Here is an 11,246-nt window from a genome sequence, read left to right as displayed (position 1 = left end):
GTGCCACAGGGGCAGTCGCGCAGCTCTGAGTCCAGCTCCTTTGGTGTTCAAGCACCATGAGTTCCAGGTCACGCACAGAACACAGAGTCTGAAGGCCAAGCACCTGTGTCTGGGGAGGCAGAGACAAGGCGTTCAGGGGAAGGTGCCAAAACCCGGCTGCTTCTTCATGAGCAGGTCAGGTAAAGTCCCTCTTTGCGCAGAAGGAAACTTGTGTGTGCTGACCGCAGCGCCCGCACCCGCAGCCCCCTGCGCTGCTGCGCGGTGGGGGAAATAGAAGAGCCGTGAATGAAGGAGGGAAGCTGAGGCTGTGGAGAAGACGTGGGGACGGGGTGGAGGTGTATCTTAAGGGCTTTTCTGCTGTTTCTCTCCCTCCTGCTCTATTTTTCATTGGCAATATGTTGGAGGAATGTTCCCCCAGTCAAGTCTGTTTTTCCAGTGAAAGTAACGGGTAAGTGATGCCCCTGGCTTTGCCTCGACCCACAGCCTTTTTCACCTTCTTTCCCCCTCTGTCGCGTTGCGCAGGGAGAGGGAGAGGGAGAGAGCAGCCTGGTGGGTCTGGAAGCCAGCCAAGGTCTTTTCAGTATTGCCCCACTTATGGTTCATGCAAGTGCCGTGAGTGTTTGTCATTTATGTGCTTTTTTCCTGCTTTCTCTCTGTGCCATCAGGAGCAGACTCCTTCTGCCACAGATGTTCCCCTCAGAGGACAGTGGGCAGTGATGCCCATTGGCCTCTGCAGGGACCCGCTGTACGGACGTGACGGAATGAGAGGGGACTTGCCGTAGCTACCCTTGCCCTCGGATGCACACCCTGCCCCTTCCTCCTGGAGATGGGTGGGGAGGTGAGGAGGCGGCGGCTGTGGGCTCTAGCCAGGGTGATTTCTCCCGCTATTCCCTCCTTCCGTCCTCGTCGCCACCTTCTGTCTGAGCCTTCTCCCCCAGCACAGCTCCATGCAGAGCAGGAGGAACTGCCCTGAGTGCCCGTGGGGCTGCTGACCTCCCAGGGCCTCCTGCAGCACCGGGCTCGTCCCATGAAGACAGGGCAAGTTGGCACCACCATCCGCAGGGCATGTTTGGAGGCCAAGGGCACTATTTCTGGGCAGACACACAGCACGGGAAGGGCTGATGGGCACGGGCTGTGCAGTGGCCAGAGATGTTGTCCTCAGCTCCGAGGGACAGCGACCAAGGGAGGCCATGGGGCTGTGTGTGCTGCCCTCCCATTGGTCTAGGAATGAGAAAGGATCCACTTGCTCCCCCATTTGTTTCCTCCCGGCGCATCTCCTTCCTCCCTGCGCAGCTTTAGAGAACATCCAGAGAGGAAAGGACCACACAGAGCCAGGGGCTGGGATGCTGCAGAGTTTAATGAGTCCAAAGAGGGAAACAAGATGCCTCTGAGGGGAGGCCACAGGGAAAGGGTCGCGCGGACAGCCAAGAGCCAGTGCCCCACAGAGGGAGAGGGACAGGCAGGTCCCCCCTGGGCTGCCTTTGGTGGGCCTCATGGCCCAGGGGAGTGGACAAAAACAAAGGCAAGGGAGGAAAAGGAGAGAGTGGAGGAAGGGAACGAGAGGCATCGGTCACGTTTCAAGAGAGCCCAGGCTGGCCCCTTCCTCAGGGCTGACACCCGTTGCAGGAGGCGTGAGGCATGCTCAGCCCCTCTCAAAGCAATGGCCACAGTCTCCGTCGTTCAGCCTGGCATCATCTTCTGGGTTCCAGCGGATCCTTGTCCGGGCCGTCGCCAGTGGCTTTAGCAGGGGCGACATCTGCTGCCGCAGTAGCGGCTGGTGATGCAGGAGAGGTCAAAGCCCCCGGAGTTGATGGGCACTCCCTCACAGCTGAGGATGCTGCCAACGGCAGCGGAGGTGGAGGAGCCCACGGCGGTGTTCTGCGGGAAGGAGCTGAGGATGGGGCCGGGCAGGGTCACCACCACGGCGGAGGGCTGGATGACGATGTTGGAGCTCTGGCACTGCCTGACACAGGGCTCGTTGCAGCTGCTGGCCAGCGGGGTCGGGCCGCAGGGCTGGCAGGGCTGGCACGGGTTGCAGCAGGACATGGCTTGGGGCTGGAGGTGCACCTGGGAGAGAGGGCAGGGGAAGCCAGAAACGGGGAAACATGAGAAGCAGCACTGCACCCAACCACAGCGGGGCCACCGCATCTCCTGGCCCAGCACACGCTGCCCAGCTGAAAGCCCAGGAGCCACCTCAGCTACGTCCCAGGCTCTCTCTGCAGAAGACCTTCTCCCCCCTTCCCTCTCCCGTGAGAAGCAGCTCCCAGCCCGGGGCTAGCACAGCCCACACGAGCTGAGCCCTCCACGGAGGAAAGACCTGGTCTGGAAGGAGGAGGACAAGAGACTTCACACGCACCTGATTCCCAAGGAGAAGGGGGCAAGAGAAGCGCATGAGAGCGCAGAGAGTCGGGCCGCCTTTTATAGCAGTCCTGCACTGCCTCGGGCCCAGAGGCACCCTCCGTGGAAGTAATAATTTTCTGACGAGTTCCTGGCAAATGCAGACCATCCCACCTAATGGTATGGGCTGTGTCCTGGTTTCCTGCACCGCTGCCTTTTCATTTCCTTGCTTATGGCACGTGCTTTCCCACATGAAGGCTGCTCTAAGTGCCGGCATGAGAAGGCCAAGGATTTCCGGGACAGGCACGTGCCGGCGCAGGAGGAAGACGCAGCTCAAGTGCTGGTGGCATCCCACGCGGAGAGGTGATGTGCGCCTGGCTCATTCCCGTGGGCTTGCTTGCGGCACAGTTGTCGGGAAAGGGGCACCGCTCCCATGCTTCTCATCTGCGTTGGCCCCAGGACCGCCATGCGAGAGGGCACGGCACATCCTTTCCTCTTGCTCCCCCCATCTCTCTCTGATGGTCGCTCATGGCCATCTCCTGCCTTTCTGTAAGCGTGCAGAGGTTTGCCTGGTTCCGTGCAGGCGTGAGTGAGCACACGTGTGTCAGCCTGTACTTGTGTGGGTCAGGGTGAAGACCTTGGCCTTCCCGGGGGTGTCCCTGGGCACTGCAGAGCAGCAGATCGCCCGTGCCAGCCAGAGCCCATTACAGCTGAGAGGCGGTGCCTTTGGCCGGGCAGAGAGGTGCCCAGGGAGCTGAAACGCAGCCTCTGCCCCCGCACCCCCTCCTCTTGCTTTAAGTACAGGGCCAGGAAAGCCTGCCCGCCTCTGCGGGCCCCTGTCCCTGAATCGGTCCCCTCATGGTGCCGTCTTGCTGGGGGCTGGGGCGGGACGCAGGCTCCTCGTGTCCAGGCCAGGGCCAGGTGCACTTCGGCCTGGTGCTCACTGAGGCACGGCCTGAGACCTGGTGCCAAACGGGTGTGGAAGGGAAGGGACGGGGCTCCGCATGTTGCTCGGCTGTGAGATGGGGTGCCACAGGGGCAGTCGCGCAGCTCTGAGTCCAGCTCCTTTGGTGTTCAAGCACCATGAGTTCCAGGTCACGCACAGAACACGGAGTCTGAAGGCCAAGCACCTGTGTCTGGGGAGGCAGAGACAAGGCGTTCAGGGGAAGGTGCCAAAACCCGGCTGCTTCTTCATGAGCAGGTCAGGTAAAGTCCCTCTTTGCGCAGAAGGAAACTTGTGTGTGCTGACGGCAGCGCCCGCACCCGCAGCCCCCTGCGCTGCTGCGCGGTGGGGGAAATAGAAGAGCCGTGAATGAAGGAGGGAAGCTGAGGCTGTGGAGAAGACGTGGGGACGGGGTGGAGGTGTATCTTAAGGGCTTTTCTGCTGTTTCTCTCCCTCCTGCTCTATTTTTCATTGGCAATATGTTGGAGGAATGTTCCCCCAGTCAAGTCTGTTTTTCCAGTGAAAGTAACGGGTAAGTGATGCCCCTGGCTTTGCCTCGACCCACAGCCTTTTTCACCTTCTTTCCCCCTCTGTCGCGTTGCGCAGGGAGAGGGAGAGGGAGAGAGCAGCCTGGTGGGTCTGGAAGCCAGCCAAGGTCTTTTCAGTATTGCCCCACTTATGGTTCATGCAAGTGCCGTGAGTGTTTGTCATTTATGTGCTTTTTTCCTGCTTTCTCTCTGTGCCATCAGGAGCAGACTCCTTCTGCCACAGATGTTCCCCTCAGAGGACAGTGGGCAGTGATGCCCATTGGCCTCTGCAGGGACCCGCTGTACGGACGTGACGGAATGAGAGGGGACTTGCCGTAGCTACCCTTGCCCTCGGATGCACACCCTGCCCCTTCCTCCTGGAGATGGGTGGGGAGGTGAGGAGGAGGCGGCTGTGGGCTCTAGCCAGGGTGATTTCTCCCGCTATTCCCTCCTTCCGTCCTCGTCGCCACCTTCTGTCTGAGCCTTCTCCCCCAGCACAGCTCCATGCAGAGCAGGAGGAACTGCCCTGAGTGCCCGTGGGGCTGCTGACCTCCCAGGGCCTCCTGCAGCACCGGGCTCGTCCCATGAAGACAGGGCAAGTTGGCACCACCATCCGCAGGGCATGTTTGGAGGCCAAGGGCACTATTTCTGGGCAGACACACAGCACGGGAAGGGCTGATGGGCACGGGCTGTGCAGTGGCCAGAGATGTTGTCCTCAGCTCCGAGGGACAGCGACCAAGGGAGGCCATGGGGCTGTGTGTGCTGCCCTCCCATTGGTCTAGGAATGAGAAAGGATCCACTTGCTCCCCCATTTGTTTCCTCCCGGCGCATCTCCTTCCTCCCTGCGCAGCTTTAGAGAACATCCAGAGAGGAAAGGACCACACAGAGCCAGGGGCTGGGATGCTGCAGAGTTTAATGAGTCCAAAGAGGGAAACAAGATGCCTCTGAGGGGAGGCCACAGGGAAAGGGTCGCGCGGACAGCCAAGAGCCAGTGCCCCACAGAGGGAGAGGGACAGGCAGGTCCCCCCTGGGCTGCCTTTGGTGGGCCTCATGGCCCAGGGGAGTGGACAAAAACAAAGGCAAGGGAGGAAAAGGAGAGAGTGGAGGAAGGGAACGAGAGGCATCGGTCACGTTTCAAGAGAGCCCAGGCTGGCCCCTTCCTCAGGGCTGACACCCGTTGCAGGAGGCGTGAGGCATGCTCAGCCCCTCTCAAAGCAATGGCCACAGTCTCCGTCGTTCAGCCTGGCATCATCTTCTGGGTTCCAGCGGATCCTTGTCCGGGCCGTCGCCAGTGGCTTTAGCAGGGGCGACATCTGCTGCCGCAGTAGCGGCTGGTGATGCAGGAGAGGTCAAAGCCCCCGGAGTTGATGGGCACTCCCTCACAGCTGAGGATGCTGCCAACGGCAGCGGAGGTGGAGGAGCCCACGGCGGTGTTCTGCGGGAAGGAGCTGAGGATGGGGCCGGGCAGGGTCACCACCACGGCGGAGGGCTGGATGACGATGTTGGAGCTCTGGCACTGCCTGACACAGGGCTCGTTGCAGCTGCTGGCCAGCGGGGTCGGGCCGCAGGGCTGGCAGGGCTGGCACGGGTTGCAGCAGGACATGGCTTGGGGCTGGAGGTGCACCTGGGAGAGAGGGCAGGGGAAGCCAGAAACGGGGAAACATGAGAAGCAGCACTGCACCCAACCACAGCGGGGCCACCGCATCTCCTGGCCCAGCACACGCTGCCCAGCTGAAAGCCCAGGAGCCACCTCAGCTACGTCCCAGGCTCTCTCTGCAGAAGACCTTCTCCCCCCTTCCCTCTCCCGTGAGAAGCAGCTCCCAGCCCGGGGCTAGCACAGCCCACACGAGCTGAGCCCTCCACGGAGGAAAGACCTGGTCTGGAAGGAGGAGGACAAGAGACTTCACACGCACCTGATTCCCAAGGAGAAGGGGGCAAGAGAAGCGCATGAGAGCGCAGAGAGTCGGGCCGCCTTTTATAGCAGTCCTGCACTGCCTCGGGCCCAGAGGCACCCTCCGTGGAAGTAATAATTTTCTGACGAGTTCCTGGCAAATGCAGACCATCCCACCTAATGGTATGGGCTGTGTCCTGGTTTCCTGCACCGCTGCCTTTTCATTTCCTTGCTTACGGCACGTGCTTTCCCACATGAAGGCTGCTCTAAGTGCCGGCATGAGAAGGCCAAGGATTTCCGGGACAGGCACGTGCCGGCGCAGGAGGAAGACGCAGCTCAAGTGCTGGTGGCATCCCACGCGGAGAGGTGATGTGCGCCTGGCTCATTCCCGTGGGCTTGCTTGCGGCACAGTTGTCGGGAAAGGGGCACCGCTCCCATGCTTCTCATCTGCGTTGGCCCCAGGACCGCCATGCGAGAGGGCACGGCACATCCTTTCCTCTTGCTCCCCCCATCTCTCTCTGATGGTCGCTCATGGCCATCTCCTGCCTTTCTGTAAGCGTGCAGAGGTTTGCCTGGTTCCGTGCAGGCGTGAGTGAGCACACGTGTGTCAGCCTGTACTTGTGTGGGTCAGGGTGAAGACCTTGGCCTTCCCGGGGGTGTCCCTGGGCACTGCAGAGCAGCAGATCGCCCGTGCCAGCCAGAGCCCATTACAGCTGAGAGGCGGTGCCTTTGGCCGGGCAGAGAGGTGCCCAGGGAGCTGAAACGCAGCCTCTGCCCCCGCACCCCCACCTCTTGCTTTAAGTACAGGGCCAGGAAAGCCTGCCCGCCTCTGCGGGCCCCTGTCCCTGAATCGGTCCCCTCATGGTGCCGTCTTGCTGGGGGCTGGGGCGGGACGCAGGCTCCTCGTGTCCAGGCCAGGGCCAGGTGCACTTCGGCCTGGTGCTCACTGAGGCACGGCCTGAGACCTGGTGCCAAACGGGTGTGGAAGGGAAGGGACGGGGCTCCGCATGTTGCTCGGCTGTGAGATGGGGTGCCACAGGGGCAGTCGCGCAGCTCTGAGTCCAGCTCCTTTGGTGTTCAAGCACCATGAGTTCCAGGTCACGCACAGAACACGGAGTCTGAAGGCCAAGCACCTGTGTCTGGGGAGGCAGAGACAAGGCGTTCAGGGGAAGGTGCCAAAACCCGGCTGCTTCTTCATGAGCAGGTCAGGTAAAGTCCCTCTTTGCGCAGAAGGAAACTTGTGTGTGCTGACGGCAGCGCCCGCACCCGCAGCCCCCTGCGCTGCTGCGCGGTGGGGGAAATAGAAGAGCCGTGAATGAAGGAGGGAAGCTGAGGCTGTGGAGAAGACGTGGGGACGGGGTGGAGGTGTATCTTAAGGGCTTTTCTGCTGTTTCTCTCCCTCCTGCTCTATTTTTCATTGGCAATATGTTGGAGGAATGTTCCCCCAGTCAAGTCTGTTTTTCCAGTGAAAGTAACGGGTAAGTGATGCCCCTGGCTTTGCCTCGACCCACAGCCTTTTTCACCTTCTTTCCCCCTCTGTCGCGTTGCGCAGGGAGAGGGAGAGGGAGAGAGCAGCCTGGTGGGTCTGGAAGCCAGCCAAGGTCTTTTCAGTATTGCCCCACTTATGGTTCATGCAAGTGCCGTGAGTGTTTGTCATTTATGTGCTTTTTTCCTGCTTTCTCTCTGTGCCATCAGGAGCAGACTCCTTCTGCCACAGATGTTCCCCTCAGAGGACAGTGGGCAGTGATGCCCATTGGCCTCTGCAGGGACCCGCTGTACGGACGTGACGGAATGAGAGGGGACTTGCCGTAGCTACCCTTGCCCTCGGATGCACACCCTGCCCCTTCCTCCTGGAGATGGGTGGGGAGGTGAGGAGGAGGCGGCTGTGGGCTCTAGCCAGGGTGATTTCTCCCGCTATTCCCTCCTTCCGTCCTCGTCGCCACCTTCTGTCTGAGCCTTCTCCCCCAGCACAGCTCCATGCAGAGCAGGAGGAACTGCCCTGAGTGCCCGTGGGGCTGCTGACCTCCCAGGGCCTCCTGCAGCACCGGGCTCGTCCCATGAAGACAGGGCAAGTTGGCACCACCATCCGCAGGGCATGTTTGGAGGCCAAGGGCACTATTTCTGGGCAGACACACAGCACGGGAAGGGCTGATGGGCACGGGCTGTGCAGTGGCCAGAGATGTTGTCCTCAGCTCCGAGGGACAGCGACCAAGGGAGGCCATGGGGCTGTGTGTGCTGCCCTCCCATTGGTCTAGGAATGAGAAAGGATCCACTTGCTCCCCCATTTGTTTCCTCCCGGCGCATCTCCTTCCTCCCTGCGCAGCTTTAGAGAACATCCAGAGAGGAAAGGACCACACAGAGCCAGGGGCTGGGATGCTGCAGAGTTTAATGAGTCCAAAGAGGGAAACAAGATGCCTCTGAGGGGAGGCCACAGGGAAAGGGTCGCGCGGACAGCCAAGAGCCAGTGCCCCACAGAGGGAGAGGGACAGGCAGGTCCCCCCTGGGCTGCCTTTGGTGGGCCTCATGGCCCAGGGGAGTGGACAAAAACAAAGGCAAGGGAGGAAAAGGAGAGAGTGGAGGAAGGGAACGAGAGGCATCGGTCACGTTTCAAGAGAGCCCAGGCTGGCCCCTTCCTCAGGGCTGACACCCGTTGCAGGAGGCGTGAGGCATGCTCAGCCCCTCTCAAAGCAATGGCCACAGTCTCCGTCGTTCAGCCTGGCATCATCTTCTGGGTTCCAGCGGATCCTTGTCCGGGCCGTCGCCAGTGGCTTTAGCAGGGGCGACATCTGCTGCCGCAGTAGCGGCTGGTGATGCAGGAGAGGTCAAAGCCCCCGGAGTTGATGGGCACTCCCTCACAGCTGAGGATGCTGCCAACGGCAGCGGAGGTGGAGGAGCCCACGGCGGTGTTCTGCGGGAAGGAGCTGAGGATGGGGGCCGGGCAGGGTCACCACCACGGCGGAGGGCTGGATGACGACGACAGAGTCCTGGCACTGCCTGCAACAGGGCTCGTTGCAGCTGCTGGCCAGCGGGGTCGGGCCGCAGGGCTGGCAGGACTGGCACGGGTTGCAGCAGGACATGGCTTGGGGCTGGAGGTGCACCTGGGAGAGAGGGCAGGGAGGAAGCATGGCACAGGGACACCTCAGGAGCAGCCTGCAACCCCACCAAAAGGAAGCCAAGGCAGGGGGCTGCACAGCGGGAAACAAGGGCTTCTTTGCCCGAGCTCAGCGGGGTCCTGCGCATAGCAGCCAGGCCCAGGGATGCTCATCACTAGCCTGGAGCAAAGGGCCAGCTCAGCCCAGCCTCAGCCTGTCTCCGTGACAGACTGTCTCTCCTCTGACCTCTCCCGCCACCCCCGTCTCAGAGCACTAACATAAGACCAAGGAGCAGGTACCAGCTGAGCTGCCCTCGAAGGCTAGACCCTGTCCTGGAGGAGGAGGTGGAGGAGAAAAGGGGCTTCCAGCTCACCTGGTTCCCAAGGAGAAGGAGGTGACAGAAGCGGCTGAGAGAGCCATCAGTTGGGCTGGCTTTTATACTGGCCCCACGCTGCCTCAGGGCCAAGGCAGCCGCTGCATAAGCAGCAATTTTCCGGCATGCTGCTAATGAACGGAAACATCCCCGGTAATGACATGGCATGTGTTGCTCTTTCCCTCTACGCTGCCCTTGCGTTTCCTGGTTTATGTCATGCCCGTCCCATCACGGACGTCTCTTTTGAGAGCTGCGATGAGAGGGCCCGTGGTTTCCGGGGCAAGGCTGCCTCACTGTGGGCAGAAGACACGGACTAAGTGCCAGAGGGGTCCAGTGCAGGCAGGTGATGTCAGCCTGGGCTCTCTCTTTTGGGTGTTTGTGTGATCCTTCAGACAGGAACAGCTCCAGCTGCTCCTAGCCCTGCAGACTTGGTCTGCTGAGACCTGACATTGTTTTCGTGTACAAACCAATGGGCATAAAAGGAGCACTGAGACTCCACACTGGTATTTTTGTAATGTCTGCAAGTTCCTCTTGATGTATTGTTCTTACGTAGATGTTTAGAGGAAGAAAGGAAAAGAGATTGTATAGGCCTTATCTTCCAGAATTATTGAATAAAACAAAGTCAGGTTGGATGGAGCTTTGAGCCACTTGTCCAATGAAGAATGTCCCTGCCCAAGGCAGAGGGCTTGGAGAAGGTGATCTTCCATGGTCCCTTTGAACCCAAACATGCTACGAGTCTATCGTTCTATGAAAACGAGTTGTACGTAAGTAGGAATGGACTAAGTCCTTGGAGCCACACAGTGAAGCCGCTTCAATGCTAGAAGGGATGAAATGCTGAAGTACCAGGCATGGGCAGGTGATGTTGAATTGCGCAGAAAATTTTGGTAAGATGCACAAGCAGAACGGAAGCAAGAAAGTTGATGTCTCCTCCTTCTGAATGAGACTGTCACTACAGGCCGTTGGGTGACACAGAAAAAAGTGACGGACTCACACCCTTGTGAGATACTGGGGAAAGCAGCATGAGCTGCCAGGTTTGAGTATCAGGATGGACGTGAGCCTGCAATATGAGATTGTACAGATACATCGATCAGCATTTTTGAGAGTATAGAGAGTGAGACGAGGAATGAGCAGAAGGAATGAGCTAATAAGGTGATGGATAGCTGGATACACAGTCCGGCAGTGTAAAAATAACTCCAGCTCTCGGGTGGATTCAGGGAGGTTCTTTGCACTGTCTGCGGAGTAGTCCCTGGTGCTTCTCTGCGTGCCGGGTGCCACGCTGCCAGACAACATTGGCTCGTTGGGCAGTCCTTAATGGCATGGAATTTAACACGACTAAGTGCCAGATTCATGCACCTAGGATGGAGTAACACCAGATACAAGTATGAATTAGGAGATGAGTTTCTGGAGAGCAGCCCTGCAGAAAAGGATCCTTGAGTTGTGTCTGACAACAGGTTCCATAGGAGTTAGCATCATGCCCTGGCAGCAAGGGGGCAGACCTTATACTAGGGTGCATTAAGCACAGTATAACCTGCTGGTCAAAAGAGGTGATTTTTCTGTTTTTTATAGCATTGGTGTGGCCTCATCTTGAGTTCTGTATGCGGTTCTAGGCCCCACAATTTCTGGTGGCTGTTAAGGTACTTGAATGTATCCAGAGAAGGGTAACAAAGCTGGTGAAAGGGCTGGAAGGTATGTCCTATGCGGAGCAGCTAAGGGCTTTGGGTTTGTCTAGCTTGGAGAAGAGGAGGCTGAGGGGGAACTTCACTGCTCTCTACAGCTTCCTGAGGAGGAGAAGCAGGGGTGGAGGTGCTGAGCTTTTCTCCCCAGTACTCAGTGACATGACATGTGGGAATGGTTCAAAGTCACATCAGACGCCATTCAGACTTGACATTCAGAAGCATTTTTTTGCTGAGCTGGTGGTCAAACACTGAAGAGGCTTCCTAGAGAGGTGGTTGACGCCCTGTGCCTGTCAGTATTTAAGAGGCATTTGGACAACGCCCTTAATAACATGCTTTAATTATTCTTTGGCCCTGAAGTGATCAGGTAGTTGAACTATACAATCATTACAGGTCCCTTCCAGCTGAAA

The 11,246-nt window shown here is 59.0% G+C and overlaps 3 pseudogenes; all 3 read right to left on the bottom strand.

The window, feature by feature from the left end:
• Nucleotides 1–1,339: 1,339 nt before the first annotated feature.
• Nucleotides 1,340–2,805, bottom strand: LOC121099115 (annotated as a pseudogene).
• A 1,898-nt stretch (nucleotides 2,806–4,703) lies between these two features.
• Nucleotides 4,704–6,169, bottom strand: LOC121099114 (annotated as a pseudogene).
• A 1,898-nt stretch (nucleotides 6,170–8,067) lies between these two features.
• On the bottom strand, nucleotides 8,068–9,356 carry LOC121098914 (annotated as a pseudogene).
• Nucleotides 9,357–11,246: the final 1,890 nt, after the last annotated feature.

This window comes from Falco naumanni, chromosome 18 (genome assembly GCF_017639655.2).
Source record: "Falco naumanni isolate bFalNau1 chromosome 18, bFalNau1.pat, whole genome shotgun sequence".
NCBI classification, from domain to species: Eukaryota; Metazoa; Chordata; class Aves; order Falconiformes; family Falconidae; genus Falco; species Falco naumanni.
This window is presented reverse-complemented; position numbering and strand designations above follow the sequence as displayed.